Source organism: Chiloscyllium punctatum, chromosome 21 (genome assembly GCF_047496795.1).
Source record: "Chiloscyllium punctatum isolate Juve2018m chromosome 21, sChiPun1.3, whole genome shotgun sequence".
In the NCBI taxonomy this organism is placed as follows: Eukaryota; Metazoa; Chordata; class Chondrichthyes; order Orectolobiformes; family Hemiscylliidae; genus Chiloscyllium; species Chiloscyllium punctatum.
Genome location: NC_092759.1, coordinates 73,551,822 through 73,568,865, shown reverse-complemented (window position 1 = coordinate 73,568,865; position 17,044 = coordinate 73,551,822).

Below are 17,044 nucleotides of genomic sequence, written 5' to 3'. Positions count from 1 at the left end.
GGGTCAGTCTGGGTACGGTGTGCAGACGGCAGTGAGGGTCAGACTGGGTACGGTGTGTGGACAGCAGTGAGGGTCTGTCTGTGTACGGCGTGTGGACGGCAGTGAGGGTCAGTCTGTGTACGGTGTGCAGACGGCAGTGAGGGTCAGTTTGGGTGCGGTGTGTGGTCGGCAGTGAGGGTCAGACTGGGTGCGGTGTGTGGACGGCAGTGAGGGTCAGTCTAGGTATGGTGTATAGGCGGTGGTGAGGATCAGACAGGGGCGGTGTGTAGGCGGCGGTGAGGGTCAGGCTTGCTGCGGTGTGTGGACGGTAATGAGGGTCAGTCTTGGTGCGGTGTGTGGACGGCAGTGAGGGGCAGTCTGGGGGCGGTGTGAGGGCGGTGGTGAGGGTCAGGCTGGGGATGGGTGTGTGGGTGGCAGTGAGGGTCAAACTGGGTACTGTGTGTGGACGGCAGTGAGGGACAGGCTTGTGGCGTTGTAAGGGCGGTGGTGAGGGTCAGCCTGGGGACCGTGTGTGGGCGGCAGTGAGGGTCAGTCTGGTGCGGTGTGTGGACGGAGGTGAGGGACATTGTGGGGCGGTGTGTGGGCGGCTGTGAGATTTCGGCTGGAGGTCGTGTGTGGGCGGTGGTGAGGGTCAGGCTGGGGGTGGTGTGTAGATGGTGAGTGTCAGGCTGGGGGCGGTGTGTGGATGGTGGTGAATATCAGACTGGGGGCGGTGTGTAGACAGAGGTGAGGGTCAGGCTCGGGGTGGTTTGCAGATGGTGGTGAGGATCATGCTGGGTTAGTATGTGGACAGCAATGAGGGTCTGTCTGGGAACGGTGTGCAGACGGCAGTGAGGGTCTGTCTGGGTACGGCGTGTGGACGGCAGTGAGGGTCAGTTTGGGTACGGTGTGTGGACGGCAGTGAAGGTCAGTCTGCGTATGGTGTGCAGACCGCAGTGAGGGTCAGTTGGGTGCGGTGTGCAGACGGCAGTGAGGGTCAGACTGGGTGCAGTGTGTATACTGCAGTGATGGTCAGGCTTTGGGTGGTGCGTGGAGGGCAGAGGGGTCAGGATGGGGAGGTGTTCGGACGGCAGTGAGGGTCAGATGGGGTGCTGTGTTTGACGGCATTGAGGATCAGACTGGGGGTGGTGTGTGGATGGTGGTGAGCATCAGGCTGTGGGCAGTGTGTGGACGGTGGTGAGCGTCTGGCTGGGTGCGATGTATGGGCAGAGAGGAGGGTCAGGCTGGGGGTGGTGTGTAGGCGGCGGTGAGGGTCAGGCAGGGGCGGAATGTAGGCGGTGGTGAGGGCCAGGCTGGGGGCAGAGTGTAGGCGGCGGTGAGGGTCAGGCAGGGGCGGAATGTAGGCGGCGGTGAGGGTCAGGCAGGGGCGGAATGGAGGTGGCGGTGAGTGTCAGGCAGGGACGGAATGTAGACGGCAGTGAGGGTCAGGCTGGGGGCGGTGTGACAGCGGCGGTGAGGGTCAGGCAGGGGCGGAGTGTAGGCGGCGGTGAGGGTCAGGCTGGGGGCGGAGTGTAGGCGGCGGTGAGAGTCAGGCTGGGGGTGGTGTGTAGGCGGCGGTGAGGGTCAGGCTGGGGGCGGAGTGTAGGCGGCGGTGAGGGTCAGGCTGGGGGCAGTGTGTTTGATGTCAATGAGGGTCAGGCTGGGGGTGTGTGGACGGCAGAGGGGTCAGGATGGGGCGGTGTGCAGATGGCAGTGAGGGTCAGGTGGGGTGCTGTGTTTGACAGCATTGAGGATCAGACTGGGGGTGGTCCGTGGACGGTGGTGAGCGTCAGGCTGTGGGCGGCGTGTGGAAGGTGGTGAGCGTCTGGCTGGGTGCGGTGTATGGGCAGAGAGGAGGGTCAGGCTGGGGGCGATGTGGAGGCAGCGGTGAGGTTCAGGCTGGGGGCGGTGTGTAGGCTGCGGTGAGGGTCAGGCTGGGGTGGTGTGTAGATGGTGAGTGTCAGGCTGGGGGCGGTGTGTGGGCGGTGGTGAGTATCAGACTGGGGGCGGTGTTTAGACAGAGGTGAGGGTCAGTCTAGGTGTCGTTTGCAGATGGTGGTGAGGATCAGGCTGGGGCAGTGTGTGGACGGCAATGAGGTTCTGTTCGGGAGCTGTGTGCAGACGGCAGTGTGGGTCAGACTGGGTGCAGTGTGTGGACGGCAGTGAGGGTCTGTATGTGTATTGCGTGTGGACGGCAGTGAGGGTGAGTGCGGGTACGCGGTGCAGACAGCAGTGTGGGTCAGTCTGGGTGCGGAGTGTGGACGGCAATGAGGGTCAGTCTGGGTACGGTGTGTGGAAAGCAGTGCGGGTCTGACTGGGAACTGTGTGCGGACGGCAGTGAGGGTCAGTCTGGGTACGGTGTGTGGAAAGCAGTGAGAGTCAGACTGGGTACGGTATGTGGACAGCAGTGAGGGTCTGCCTGGGTACGGCGTGTGGACGGCAGTGAGGGTCAGTGTGAGTACGGTGTGTGGATGGCAGTGAGGGTCAGTCTGGGTATGGTATGCAGACGGCAGTGAGGATCAGTCTGGGTGCAGTGTGTAGGCGGTAATGAGGGTCAGTCTGGGTACGGTGTGTAGGCAGCGCTGAGGATCAGGCAGGGGCGGTGTGTAGGCGGCGGTGAGGGTCAGGCTTGCTGCGATGTGTGGACGGTAATGAGGGTCAGTCTTTGTGCGGTGTGTGGATGGCAGTGAGTGGCAGTCTGGGGGCGGTGTGAGGGTCAGGCTGGGGATGGTGTGAGGGTGGCAGTGAGTGTCAGGCTGGGTACAGTGTGTGGACGGCGGTGAGGGACATGCTGGGGGCGTTGTAAGGGCGGTGGTGAGGGTCAGCCTGGGGACAGTGTTTGGGTGGCAGTGAGGGTCAGGCTTGGTGCGGTGTGTGGACGGAGGTGAGGGACATTGTGGGGCGGTGTGTGGGCGGCTGTGAGAGTTCGGCTGAGGTCTTGTGTGGGCGGTGGTGAGGGTCATTCTGGGGGTGGTGTGTCGATGATGAGTGTCAGGCTGGGGGCGGTGTGTGGACGGTGGTGAGTATCAGACTGGGGGCGGTGTGAAGACAGAGGTGAGGGTCAGGCTCGGGGTGGTTTGCAGATGGTGGTGAGGGTCAGGCTGGGGCAGTGTGTGGACAGCAATGAGGGTCAGTCTGGGTACGGTGTGTGGAAAGCAGTGAGGGTCTGTCTGGGAACAGTGTGCAGATGGCAGTGAGGGTCAGACTGGGTGCGGTGTGTGGACTGGCAGTGAGGGTCAGATTGGTACGGTGTGTGGACAGCAGTGATGGTCTGTCTGGGTATGGCTTGTGGACAGTAGTGAGGGTGAGTGTGGGTACGGTGTGTGGACGGCAGTGAGGGTCAGTCTGAGTACGATGTGCAGACGGCAGTGAGAGTCAGTTTGGGTGCGGTGTGTGGTCGGCAGTGAGGGTCAGACTGGGTGCGGTGTGTGGACGGCAGTGAGAGTTCGGCTGAGGTCTTGTGTGGGCGGTGGTGAGGGTCATTCTGGGGGTGGTGTGTCGATGATGAGTGTCAGGCTGGGGGCGGTGTGTGGACGGTGGTGAGTATCAGACTGGGGGCGGTGTGAAGACAGAGGTGAGGGTCAGGCTCGGGGTGGTTTGCAGATGGTGGTGAGGGTCAGGCTGGGGCAGTGTGTGGACAGCAATGAGGGTCAGTCTGGGTACGGTGTGTGGAAAGCAGTGAGGGTCTGTCTGGGAACAGTGTGCAGATGGCAGTGAGGGTCAGACTGGGTGCGGTGTGTGGACTGGCAGTGAGGGTCAGATTGGTACGGTGTGTGGACAGCAGTGATGGTCTGTCTGGGTATGGCTTGTGGACAGTAGTGAGGGTGAGTGTGGGTACGGTGTGTGGACGGCAGTGAGGGTCAGTCTGAGTACGATGTGCAGACGGCAGTGAGAGTCAGTTGGTTGCGGTGTGTGGACGGCAGTGAGGGTCAGACTGGGTGCGGTCTGTGGACGACAGTGAGGGTCAGTCTGGGTACAGTGTGTGGACGGCAGTGAGGGTCTGTCTGGGTACGTTGTGTGGACAGCAGTGAGGGTCAGTCTGGGTGCAATGTCTAGATGGCAGTGAGGGTCAGACTGGGTGCAGTGTGTGATTGGCAGTGAGGGTCAAGCTGGGGGTGGTGTGAGGTCGACGGTGGGGATCAGGCTTGTTGCAGTTTTGGTCCGTGGTGGGGTCCAGTCTAGGGGCGGTTGGTGGACGGTGGTGAGGGTCAGGTTGGGGTTATTCGTGGTCGACATTGAGGGTCAGGCTCGGGGCAGTGTGTTTGACGTCAATGAGGGTCAGGCTGGGGGTTACGTGGACGACGGTGATGGTCAGTCTGTGGGTGGTGCATGGACGGCAGAGGGGTCAGGATGGGGCGGTGTGCTGACGGCGGTGTGGGTCAGGTGGTGTGCTGTGTTTGACGGCATTGAGCATCAGACTGGGGATGGTGCTTGGACGGTGTTGAGTGTCAGGCTGTGGGCGGCGAGTGGAAGGTGGTGAGCGCCTGGCTGGGTGCGGTGTATGGGCAGAAAGGAGGGTCAGGCTGGGGGCGGTGTGGAGGCGGCAGTGAGGGTCAGGCTGAGGGCAGTGTGTAGGCGGAGGTGAGAGTCCGGCGGGGGGCGGTGTGTAGGCGGAGGTGAGGTCAAGGCTGGGGGCGGTTTGTAGGCAGCAGTGAGGGTCAGGCTTGGGGCGGTGTGTGGATGGTAATGAGGATCAGTCTTGGTGCGGTGTGTGGACGGCAGTGAGGGTCAAACTGTGGGCGGTGTGTGGAAGGTGGTGAGCATCAGGCTGTGGGCAGTGTTTAGACGGTGGTGACCGTCAGGCTGTGGGCGGCGTGTGGAAGGTGGTAAGCGTCTGGCTGGGTGCGGTGTATGTGCAGAGAGGAGGGTCAGGCTGGGGGCGGTGTGTAGGCGGTGGTGAGGGTCAGGCTGTGGGCGGTGTGTATGCGGCATTGAGGGTCAGGCTGGGGGCGGTGTGTAGGCGGCGGTGAGGGTCAGGCTTGCTGCGGTGTGCGGACAGTAATGAGGGTTAGTCTTGATGCGGTCTGTGGATGGCAGTGAGGGTCAGGCTGGGGGCGGTGTGAGGGCGGTGGTGAGGGTCAGTCTGGGTGCGGTGTGCAGATGGCAGTGAGGGTCAGGCTGGGTGTGGTGAGTGGATGGTAATGAGGGTCAGTCTGGGTGCGGTGTGTGAATGGCAGTGAGGGTCAGTCTGTGTATGTTGTGCGGATGGCAGTGAGGGTCAGTCTCGCTGAGGTGTGAGGATGGCAGTGAGGGCCAGTCTGGGTGCGGTGTGTGGACGGCGATAATTGCAGGCTGTGGGCGATGTGTGGACGGTGGTGAGGGTCAGGCTGCGGGGAGTCTGTGGACAGTGGTGAGGGTCAGGCAGGGGGCAGTATTTCACGGCGGTGAGCGTTAGTTTTGTGGCAGTGTTGGGTGGCAGTGTTGGACGGCAGTGGGTGTCAGGCAGGGCATGGTTGGTGGACGGCGGTGAGGGTCAGGCTGGGGCTGTATTGGGTGGCGGTGAGAGTCAGGTTGGGGCGTTATTGGACGGCGGTGAGGGTCAAGCTCTAGGTCGTGTGTGTGCACGGTAATGAGGTTTTGGCTGGGGTCGGTGTGTGGATGGCAGTGAGGGTCAGGATGTGAGCGGTGTGTGGATGGCAGTGAGGGACAGGCTGGCAGCGGTGTGTGGTTGGTTGTGAAGGTCAGGCTGGGTGCGGTGTGTGGATGGCGGTGAGGATAAGGCTAGGGGCGGTGTGTGGGCGGTGGTTTGGGTCAGGCTGGGAAGGTGTTGGACGGCGGTGAGGGCCAGGCTGGGGCGGTGCTGGACGACGGTGAGAGTCAGCCAAGGGACGGTGTGTGGACGGCAGTGAGGGTCAGGCTGGAGGCAGTGTGCAGATGGCAGTGAGGAACATGCTGGGGGCGGCGTGCATTCGGCAGTGAGTGTCAGAATGGCTGTGGTGTGTGGGCGGCAGTGAGGGTCAGGCTGGGGGCAGTGTGTGGGCGGTGGTGAGGGACAGGCTGGGTGCGGTGCTGGACAGCGGTGAGAGTCCATCTGGGGAGGGCGTGTGAATAGCGATGAGAGTCAGGCTTGGGTCAGTGTTGGACGGCGGAGAGCGTCAAGCCAGGGACGGTGTGTGGGTGGCGGTGATGGTCAGGAGATGGGAGTTGTGTTGTCGGTGGTGAGGGTCAGGCTGTGGGTGGTGTGTTTGACATCGATGATGGTCAAGCGGGGGGGTGTGGACGGCGGTGAGGGACAGGCTCAGGGCGGTGTGAGGTCAGTGGTGAGGGTCAGGCTGGGGTCAGCATGTAGATGACAGTGAGGGTGTGGCTGGGTGGGTGTGTGGATTGTGGTGAGGGACATTGTGAGAGTGGTATGTGGGCGGCAGTGAGAGTTCGGCTGGGGGGATTGTGTGGGTAGTGGTGAGAGTCAGGCTGGGGTGGTGTGTGGACGGTGGTGAGGGTCAGGCTAGGGGTGGTTATCAGTTGGCGGTGAGAGTCAGGCTGGGGCAGTGTGTGGACAGACGTGAGGGTCAGTCTGGGTGCGGTGTGTGGTCGGCAGTGAGGATCAGTCTGGGTGCGGTGTGTGGACGGCAGCGAGGGTCAGTCTGGGTGTGGTGTGTGCACGGCAGTGAGGGTCAGGCTGGGGGCAGTGTGAGGTCGGCGGTGTTATTCAGGCTTGTTGCAGTTTTCGTCGGTGGTGGGGCTCAGGTTGGGGACGGTTGGTTGACGGTGGTGAGGATCAGGTTGGCGTTATTGGTGGTCAGCAGTGAGGGTCAGGCTGGGGCCAGTCTTATTGAAGTCAATGAGGGTCAGGCTGAGGGGGTGTGGACTGCGGTGATGGTCAGGCTGTGGGTGGTGCGTGGACGGCATAGGTGTCAAGATGGTGGCGGTGTGCGGACAGCAGTGAGGGTCAGACTGGGGGTGGTGTGTGGACGGTGATGAGCGTCAGACTGTGAGCAGCATGTGGACAGCGGTGAGCATCAGCGGTGTATGGGTGGAGAGGAGGGTCAGACTTGGGGTGGTGTGTAGGTGGCAGCGAAGGTCAGGCTGGGGGCGGCGGTGAGCGTCAGGCTGGGGGCGGTGTGTAGGGGGTGGTGAGGGTCAGGCTTGCTGCGGTGTGTGGACGGTAATGAGGGTCAGTCTGGATTCGGTGTGTGGATGGCAGTGAGGGTCAGGCTGGGGGTGGTGTGTGATCGGCGGTGAGGGTCAAGCTTGAAGCGGTTTTGGACAGTGGTGGGGGTCAGGCTGGGGAAGGTTGGTGGATGGCGGTGGGGTCTAAGTTGGGGGTGGATGGTGCACGGCGGTGAGGGTCAGGCTGTGGGCGGTGTGTTGACAGTGTTGAGGGTCAGGCTGGAGGTGGTGTGCAGACGGCTGTGAGGGTCAGGCTGGGGGCAGTTTGTGGACGGCGGTGAGTGTCATTCTGGGGACAGTGCATGGGCGGCGGTGAGGGTCAGGCTGGGGGTATTGTGTACAAGGTGGTCTGTGGATGATGTAGAGTGACAGGCTGGGGGCAGTGTGTGGGCGGAGAGGAGGGTGAGGCTTGGGGCGGTGTGTGGGCGGCAGTGCGGTTCAGGCTGGGGTTGATGTTGGACGGCGGTGTGGGTCAGGCTGGAAGCGGAGTGTGGATGGCAGTGAGGATCAGGATGGGGGTGGCATGTGAATGGCGGTGAGGGTCAGGCTTGGTGCGGTGTGTGGATGTCAGTGAGGGTCAGGCTGTGGGTGGCGTGTGGACGATGATGAGCGCCAAGCATGGGTCAGTTTTGGACAGCGGTGAGCATCAGTCTGTGGACGGAGTGTGGGCGGCGGTTAAGGTCAGGCTGGGGATTGTGTGAGGATTGCGCCGAGGATAATGCTGGGGGCGGTGTGTGGATGCTGGTGAGGCTGAGGATGCGGGTGGTCTGTGGATAGTGGTGAGGGTCAGGCAGGGGGCACTATTGCACGGCGGTCAGGGTTAGTTTTGTGGCAGTGTTGGGTGGCAGTGTTGGACGGCAGTGGGTGTTAGGCAGGGAACGGTTAGTGGACGGCGGTGAGGGTCAGGTTGGGGCGGTGCTGGACGACGGTGAGAATCAGCCTGGGGACAGTGTGTGGACAGCAGTGAGGGTCAGGCTGGAGGCGGTGTGCAGATGGCAGTGAGGAACATGCTGGGGGCGGCGTGTAGACGGCAGTGAGAGTTAGGCTGGGTGTGGTGTGTGGATGGCAGTGAGGGTCAGGCTGGGGGCAGTGTGTGAGCGGCAGTGAGGGACAGGCTGGGTGTGGTGCTGGACAGCGGTGAGAGTCCGTCTGGGGAGGGCGTGTGAATGGCGCTGAGAGTCAGACTTGGGTCAGTGTTGGACGGCGGAGAGCATCAAGCCGGGCACGGTGTGTGGGTGGTGGTAATGGTCAGGATACGGGAGGTGTGTTGTCGATGGTGAGGGTCATTCTGTGGGTGGTGTGTTTGACGTCGATGATGGTCAAGCTGGGGGTGGTTTGTGGACGGCGGTGAGGGACAAGCTCGGGGCAGTGTGATAGCAGTGGTGAGGGTCAGGCAGGGGACAGTGTGTCGGCGGCAGTGAGGGACTGGCTGGTGTCAGCATGTGGACAGCGTTGAGTGTCAGGCTGGGGTCAGCATGTAGATGGCAGTGAGGGTGTGGCTGGGTGCGGTGTGAGTATTGCAGTGAGGGGCATTGTGGGAGTAGTATGTGGGCAGCAGTGAGAGGCATTGTGGGAGTGGTATGTGGGCAGCAGTGAGAGTTCGGCTGGGGGGCTGGTGTGGGCAGTGGTGAGGGTCAGGATGGGGTGGTGTATGGACGGTGGTGAGGGTCAGGCTGGGGTGGTGTGTGGACGGTAGTGACGGTCAGGCTAGGGGTGGTTTTGAGTTGGCAGTGAGAGCCAGGCTGGGGCAGTGTGTGGACAGAAGTCAGGGTCAGTCTGGGTGCGGTGTGCAGACGGCAGTGAGGGTCAGTCTGGGTGCGGTGGGTGGACGGCAGTGAGGGTCAGTCTGGGTGTGGTGTGTGCGCGGCAGTGAGGGTCAGGCTTGGGGCGGTGTGAGGTCGGCGGTGTGAGTCAGGCTTGTTGTATTTCTCGTCAGTGGTGGGGTTCAGGCTTGGGACTGTTTTTGGACGGTGGTGAGGGTCAGGTTGGCGTTATTGGTGGTCAGCAGTGAGGGTCAGGCTGGGGGCAGTGTGTTTGAAGTCAATAAGGGTCAGGCTGGGTGGGGTGTGGACTGCGGTGATGGTCAGGCTGTGGGTGATGCGTGGACGGCATAGGGGTCAAGATGGGGCGGTGTGCGGACGGCAGTGAGGGTCAGACTGGGGGTGGTGTGTGGACGGTGGTGAGCATCAGGTTGTGAGCAGCGTGTGGACAGCGGTAAGCGTCAGGCTGGTTGCGGTGTATGGGTGGAGAGGAGGGTCAGACTTGGGGCGGTGTGTAGGCGGCGGCGAAGGTCAGGCTGGGGGCGGCGGTGAGGGTCAGGCTGGGGGCGGTGTGTAGGGGGCAGTGAGGGTCAGGCTTGCTGCGGTGTGTGGACGGTAATGAGGGTCAGTCTGGTTGCGGTGTGTGGACGGCAGTGAGGGTCAGGCTGGGGGTGGTGTGTGATCGGCGGTGAGGGTCAGGCTTGAAGCGGTTTTGGACAGTGGTGGGGGTCAGGCTGGGGGAGGTTGGTGGATTGCGGTGGGGTTCAAATTGGGGGCGGTTGGTGGACGGCGGTGAGGGTCAGGCTGGGTGTGGTGTGTTCGAAGGCGATGAGGGTCAGGTTGGAGGTGGTGTGTTGATGCTGGTGAGGGTCAGGCTGTGGGCGGTGTGTTGACAGTGTTGAGGGTCAGGCTGGAGGTGGTTTGCTGATGGTTGTGAGGGTCAGGCTGGGGGCAGTGTGTGGATGGCGGTGAGTGTCCTTCTGGGGACAGTGCATGGGCGGCAGTGAGGGACAGGCTGTGGGCATTGTGTACACGGTGGTGAGGGTCAGGCTGCGCGTGATCTGTGGATGGTGTAGAGCGACAGGCTGGGAGCAGTGTGTGGGCGGAGGGGAGAATGAGGCTTGGGGCGGTGTTTAGGCGTCAGTGCGATTCAGGCTGGGGGTGATGTTGGACGGCGGTGTGGGTCAGGCTGGAGGCGGAGTGTGGATGGCAGTGAGGATCAGGATGGGGGCGGCGTGTGGACGGTAGTGAGGGACAGGCTTGGTGCGGTGTGTGGTCGGCAGTGAGGGTCAGGTTGTGGGTGGTGTGTGGACGACGATGAGGGCCAGGCATGGGTCAGTGTTGGACAGCGGTGAGCATCAGTCTGTGGACGGAGTGTGGGCGGCGGTTAAGGTCAGGCTGGGGATTGTGTGAGGATCGTGCCGAGGATAAGGCTGGGGGCGGTGTGTGGACGGTGGTGAGGCTCAGGCTGCGGGTGGTCTGTGGACAGTGGTGAGCGTCAGGCAGGGGGCAGTATTGCAAGGCGGTGTGGGTTAGTTTTGTGCAGTGTTGGGTGGCAGTGCTGAGCGGCAGTGGGTGTTAGGCAGGGCACGGTTGGTGGACGGCGGTGAGGGTCAGGCTGGGGCTGTATTGGGCGGCGGTGAGGGTCAGGTTGGGGCGTTATTGGGCGGCGGTGAGGGTCAGGTTGGGGCGTTATTGGGCGGCGGTGAGGGTCAGGTTGGGGCGTTATTGGATGGTGGTTCGGGTCAAGATGCAGGTGGTGTATGTGCACGGTGATGAGGTTTTGGCTGGGGTCGGTGTGTGGATGGCAGTGAGGGTCAGGATGTGAGTGGTGTGTGGATGGCAGTGAGGGTCAGGCTGGCAGCGTTGAGTGGATGGTGGTGAGGGTCAGGTTGGGTGCGGTGTGTGGACGGTGGTGAGAGTCAGTCTGGGGACAGCGTGTGGATGGCACTGACGGTCAGGATGCAAGCTGTTTGCGGATGGCCGTGAGGGTCAGACTGTGGGCGGCGTGTGGACTGCCGTGATCGTCAGGCTGTGGGCGGTGTTTGGATGGCAGTGAGGGTCAGGCTGGCGGCGATGTGTGGATGGTGGTGAGGGTCAGGCTGAGTGTGGTGTGTGGATGGCGGTGAGGATAAGGTTGGAGGCGGTGTGTGGGCAGCGGTGTGGGTCAATCTGGGAAGGTCTTGGACGGCATGAGGGCCAGTCTGGGGCGGTGCTGGACGACGGTGAGAGTCAACCTGGGGACAGTGTGTGGATGGCAATGAGGGTCAGGCTGGAGGCGGTGTGCAGATGGCAGTGAGGGACAGACTGGGGGCGGCGAGTAGACGGCAGTGAGGGTCAGGCTGAGTGTGGTGTGTGGACGGCAATGAGGGTCAGTCTGGGGGCAGTGTGTGGGCGGCGGTGAGGGACAAGCTGGGTGCGGTGCTGGACGACGGTGAGAGTCCGTCTGAGGAAGGCGTGTTCATGGAGATGAGGGTCAGGCTTGGGTCAATGTTTGACGGTGGAGAACGTCAAGCTGGGGGCAGTGTGTGGGTGGCAGTGAGGGTCAGTCTAGGGGAGGTGTGTCGTCGGCGGTGAGGGTCAGGCTTTGGGTGGTGTGTGGATGATGGTGAGGTCCAGGCATGGGTCAGTGTTGGACAGCGGTGAGCATCAGGCTGTGGCCGGAGTGTGGGCGGTGGTGAAGGTCAGGCTGGGGATTGTGTGAGGATCGCGCTGAGGAAAAGGCTGGGGGCGGTGTGTGGGCGGCAGTGAGGGTCAGGATGGGGGCGGTATGCGGACGGCTGTGAGGGTCAGGCAGGGGCAGTAATGGAGGGCAGTGAGGGTCAGGCTTGTTTTGTTTTTCTTTCTTCTCACCAGGAAGATAGGAAAACACCCGAGTGGCCAGTGACCAGTTTATTTATTTTTTTGTTTTTTAACCCCCAGTCGACCGCCTAACTGCGGTAGTGCTTATTTTTCTCCAGCACCCATGGTGTGTGTGTGCAGGTGTGAAACACAGGGAAAGACGCAAAGTGCACGAATCTTTATTCAATTGCCACGACCAGGAAAATAGGAAAATACCGAGTGGCCAGTGACAAGCATTGCCCTTCACATCAAAGGGAAATGCTGTGTGATCAAAACAGTGAAGGGGAGGGTAGGGACTAAATTAAAATAGAGTTGGAGGGAGAAAGTGTCAGGCTTGTTGCAGTGTTGGATGGCGGTGGGGGTCCGTTTGGGGGCCGTTGAGGGACGGCGGTGGGGGTCAGGCTGGGGCAGTTGGTGGATGGCATGAGGGTCAGTATGGGGGTGGTGTGTATGGCGTCGATGAGGGTCGGGCTTGCAGTACTGTGTGGATGGTGGTGAGGGTCAGGCTGGGGTCATTCATGGACAGCAGTGAGCGTCAGGCTTGGTGCGGTGTCTGGACGGCAGTGAGGGACGTGCTGGGGGCGGTGTGTGGATGGTGAAGAGTGTCAGGCTTGAGTCAGTGTTGGACGGCCGAGAGCGTCAGGCTAGCTGTGGTGTGTGGGCAGAGGGGAGGGTCAGGCTGACGGCAGTGTGTCGGGGGAGTGGAGGGTCAGGCTGGGGTGTGGTGTCCGCGCGGCGGTGTGGTTCAGGCTGGGGGCTGTGTTGGACGTCGGTGGGTTTCAGGCTGGGGGCAGTGTATTTGGAAGGGAAGGTCAGGCATTGTTCATTGTGTGAACGACGGTGGGGGTCAGGCTCGGGACGGTGTGTGGATGGTGCTGAGGTTCAGGCTGGGGTCAGTGTGTGTACGACGGTGTAGGGTAAGGTGGAGGGTTTGTGTGGACGGCCGTGAGGTTCAGGCTGGGGGCGGTGTGTGGCCAGCAGTGAGGCTCAGGCTGGGTGTGGCGTGTGGATGGCAGTGAGGGTCAGCCTGGGGGCAGTGTGTGGATGGCAGTGAGGGTCAAGCTGTGGATCATGTGTGGGAGATGTTGAGGGTCAGTGTGGGGGCGGTGGTGAGGGTCAGGATGGAGGTGGTGAGGGTTAGGCTGTGGTGGTATGGACGGCGCTGAGGGTCGGGTTGTAGCAGTGTTGAACGGTGGTGCGGGTCAGACTGGGGGTGGTTGGTGGACGACAGTGGGGGTCATGCTGGGCGCAGTTGGTGGACGGCGGTGACTGTCAGGCTTGGGTCGGTGTCTTCAAAGTCGATGAGGGTCAGGCTGGGGGTGGTGTGTGGATGGTGGTGAGGGTCAGTCAGGGGACGGTGTGTGGGCGAGGGTGAGGCTCAGGCTGTAGGCGGTGGTGAGGGTCAGTATGGGGGCATTGCATGGGCGGCAGTGAGGGTCAGGCTGGGGGCGTTGTGTGGTAGGTGGAGAGGGTCAGGCTGGGTGCCTTTTTTGGACGTAAGTCAGAGTCAGTCTGGGGGGGTGTTCGACGTCAATGAGGGTCAGTCTGGGGATGGTGTGTGGGCGGAGGTGAGGGTCAGGCTGTGGGTGGTGTGTGGGCGGTGGTGAGGGTCAGTCTGGGGGTGGTGCTTGGGCGGTGGTGAGAGTCAGGCTGGGGACGGTGTGTGGGCGATGTTGAGCGTCAGGCTGAGGGCGGTGTTTGGGAGGTGGATGGGAGCGGTGTGTAAATAGTGGTGAGGGTGAAGCTGAGGGCGGTGTTTGGGCGGTGGTGAGGGTCTGGCTGGGGGCGGTGTGGAGACGGTGGTGAGGGTCAGGATAGTGGTGCTGTGTGGGCGGGGGTGAGGGTCAGGCTGGGGGCAGTGTATGGGCGGTCGTGAGGGTCAGGCTGGGGGCAGTGTGTGGGCAGTGGTGACAGTCAGGCTGGGGGCGGTGTGTGGATGGCAGTGAGGATCAGGCTGGGGGCAGCGTGTGGACAGGCTTGTGTCAGTGTTGGACGGCAGTGAGCGTCAGTCTAGGGGCAGTGTGTGAGCAGCGGTGAGGGTCAGGCTAGGGGCGGTATGTGCTCAGCATTGGGTGTGAGGTTGGGGCAGAGTGTGAACGGCGGTTAGGGTGAGGCTGGGTCGATGTGTGTTCAGAGGGGATGGTCAGGATGTGATTGGTGTGTGGATGGCAGTGAGCAACAGGCTGGGGGCGGAGTGTGGATCATGCTGAGGGTCAGGCTGGGGGTGGTGTGCTCGACAGCAATAAGTGTCAGGCTGGGGAGTGTGTGCACTGTGGTGAGGGTCAGGCTAGGGTTATTGTTGGCCGGCAGTGACAGTCAGGCTGGGGGCGTTGTGTGGGCAGTGGTGAGGGTCATCCTTGGGGTAGTGTGTATGGCGGTGAGTATCAGACTGGTGGCAGTGTGTGGATGGTCGTGAGGGTCATTCTGGGGGTGTTGTGTGGGAGGCGGTGAGGGTCAGGCTAGGGGTGGTGTGTGGGCGGTGGTGAGGTTCAGGCTGCGGGTGGCGTGTGGATGGAGGAGAATGGCAGGCTGGAGGTTGTGTGTAGATGGCAGTAAGGGTCAGGCTGGGGATGGTGTCTGGACATCGGTGAGGGTCAGCCTTGGGGTGGTGTGTGGACGGTGGTGAGGATCATGCTGGGGGTGGTGTGTGGGCGGCTGAGAGGGTCAGGCTTGAGACAGTGTGAGGGTGGCGGTGAAGGTCAGGCTGGGGGCGGTGTGTGGACGGTGGTGAGGGTCAGGCATTTGGTGGCGTGTGGACGGTAGTGAGGGTCATTTTGGGGCGGTGAGTGGGCAGCGGTGATGGTTAGGCTGGGGGCGGTGTGTGGGCGGTGGTGTGGGTCAGCTTGGGGGTGGTGTGTGGACGGTGGAAAGTGACAGGCTGGGGGCGGTGTGTAGACAGCGGTGAGGGTCAGGTTAGGTGCAGTGAGTTGGCGGTGGTGAGGTGCAGGCTGGGGGCGTTGTTGGGTGGTGTTGGGTGTCAGGCAGGGCGTGGTGTGTGTTCAGACGGGACGCTCAGCCTCAGGTCGATGTGTGAATGACTGTGATGGTCAGGCTGGGGCGGTGTGTGGACGGCAGTGAGGGACAGTCTGGTGGTGGTGTGTGGACAGCAGTGAGGGTCATGCTGGTGATGGTGTGTGGATGGCAGTGAGGGACAGGCTGGGTCATTGTGTGGGTGGCGGTGAGGGGCAGGCTTGTGGCAATGATGGAAAGCCTGTGGGAGTCAGGCTGGGGGCAGCTGGTGGACAGCGGTGGAGTCAGGCTGGGGGTGGTTGGTGGGCGGTGGTGAGGGTCAGGCTGGGTCGTTGTGCAGATGGCGGTGAGGGTCAGGCTGGGGGCGGTGCGTTGACATCAGCGAGGGACACGTTGGTGGCGGAGTGTGCACGGTGGTGAGGGTCACGTTGAGGTGTAGCCAGATGGCGGTGCGAGTCAGGCTGGGGATGTTGTGTGGATGGCAGTGAGGGACAGGCTGTCTTTGTGTGGGCGGCAGTGAGGGTCAGTCTGGGGGTGGTGTGTGAACGTCTGTGAGGATAAGGCTCGGGTCGGTGTGTGCGCGGCAGTGAGGGTCAGGCTAGGGTTGTATTGGACGGCAGTGAGTGTCAGGCTTGTGGCATTGTTGGCCAGTGGTGGGGGTCAGGCCGGGAGCAGTTGATGGACGGCGGTGGAGATCAGGCTGGGGTGGTTGGGTGATGGCGGTGAGGGTTAGGCTGTGGGTGGTGTGTTCGACGTCGATGAGGGACAGGCTGGGGAGTGTGTGGACGGTCGGGGGTCAGGCTGGAGCCATTATTGGATGGCAGTGAGGGTCAGGCTGGAGATGGTATGTGGCTGGTGGTGTGGGTCAGGCTCGGGGCTTTGTGTAGTCTCTGCGAGGGTTATGCTGGGGATGGTGTGTGGACGGCAGTGAGGATAAGGCTGGGGTGGTGTGTAGACGGCGGTTGGGGTCAGACTGGGGGCGGTTGGTGGACAGTGGTGGGGTCGGAATGAGGGCAGTTGGTGGATGGTGGTGAAGGTCAGGCTGGGGGTAGTGTGTGAATGGCTGTGACGAAAAGGCTACGGTCAGTGTGTGGGCGGCAGTGAGGGTCAGGCTGGGGCGGTATTGGACGGCGGTGAGGGTCAGGCTTGTCGCAGTGTTGGACTGTGGTGGGGGTCAGGCTGGGGATGGTTGGTGGATGGCGGTGGGGGTCAGGCTGGGGCGGTTGGTTGACGACGGTAAGGGTCAGTCTGGGGGTGGTGAGTGGATGGTGGTGATGTTCAGGCGGGGGTCATTTTTGGACAGCAGTGAGGGTCAGGCTGGAGACGGTGTGTGGGTGGTGGTGAGGGTCAGGCTGGGGACATTGTATGGGCAGTGGTGTGGGTCAGCCTTGGGGTGGTGTGTGGAAGGCAGTGAGGGTCAGGCTGGTGGCGGTGTGTGGATGGTGGAGATTGTCAGGCTGGGGGCGGTGTGTAGACAGCGGTGAGGGTGAGGCTGGGTCCGGTCTGTGGACGGAAGTGGGGTTCAGGCTGGGGGCAGTGAGGGTCAGGCTGGAGACGGTGTGTGGGTGGCGGTGAGGGTCAGGCGGTGGGCGGTGTGTGGGCAGTCGTGAGGGTCAGACTTGCGGTGGTGTGTGGACGGCGGTGAGGTTCAGGCTGGTGGCGGTGTGTGGATGGGGGTGAGGGTCAGGCAAGGGGCGGTGTGTAGGCTGTGGTGAGGGTCAGGCTGTGGCAGTGTTGGACGGCGGTGGGGGACTGGATGGTGGTGGTTGGTGGATGGTGGTGTGGGTCAGGCTGGAGCAGTGCAGGACGGATGTGAGGGACATGCTGGTGGCGGTGTGTGGACGGCGGTGAGCGTCAGTCTGGGGCGGTGTGGGACGGCGATGAGACTCAGTTTGGGGACGGTTTGTGGATTGCAGTGAGGTTCAAGCTTGTGGCGGTGTGTGGATGGTGGTGAGCGGCAGGCTGGGTGCGGTGTGTGGATGGAAGTGAGGATCAGGCTGGGGACAGCGGTGAGGGAAAGGCTTGGGATGGTGTTGCATGGCGGTGAGGGTCAGGCTGGGTCGGTGTGTGGATGGCAGGGAGGGACAGGCTGGGGTCTGTGTCTGGGTGGTGGCGAGGGTCAGGGTGGGGGTGGAGTGTGAACAGCTGTGATGATAAGGCTAGGGCCGGTGTGGGGGCGGCAGTGAGGGTCAGGCTGGGGCGTTTTTGGAACGCAGTGAGGTTCAGGCTGGGGCGTTATTGGATGGCAGTGAAGGTCAGGCTGGAGACGGTGTGTGGATGGCAGTGAGTTTCAGCCTGGGGACGGTGTGTGGGCAGTGCTGAGGGCCAGCCTTGGGGTGGTGTGTGGACGGTGGTGAGGTTCAGGCTGGGGGTGGTGTGAGGAT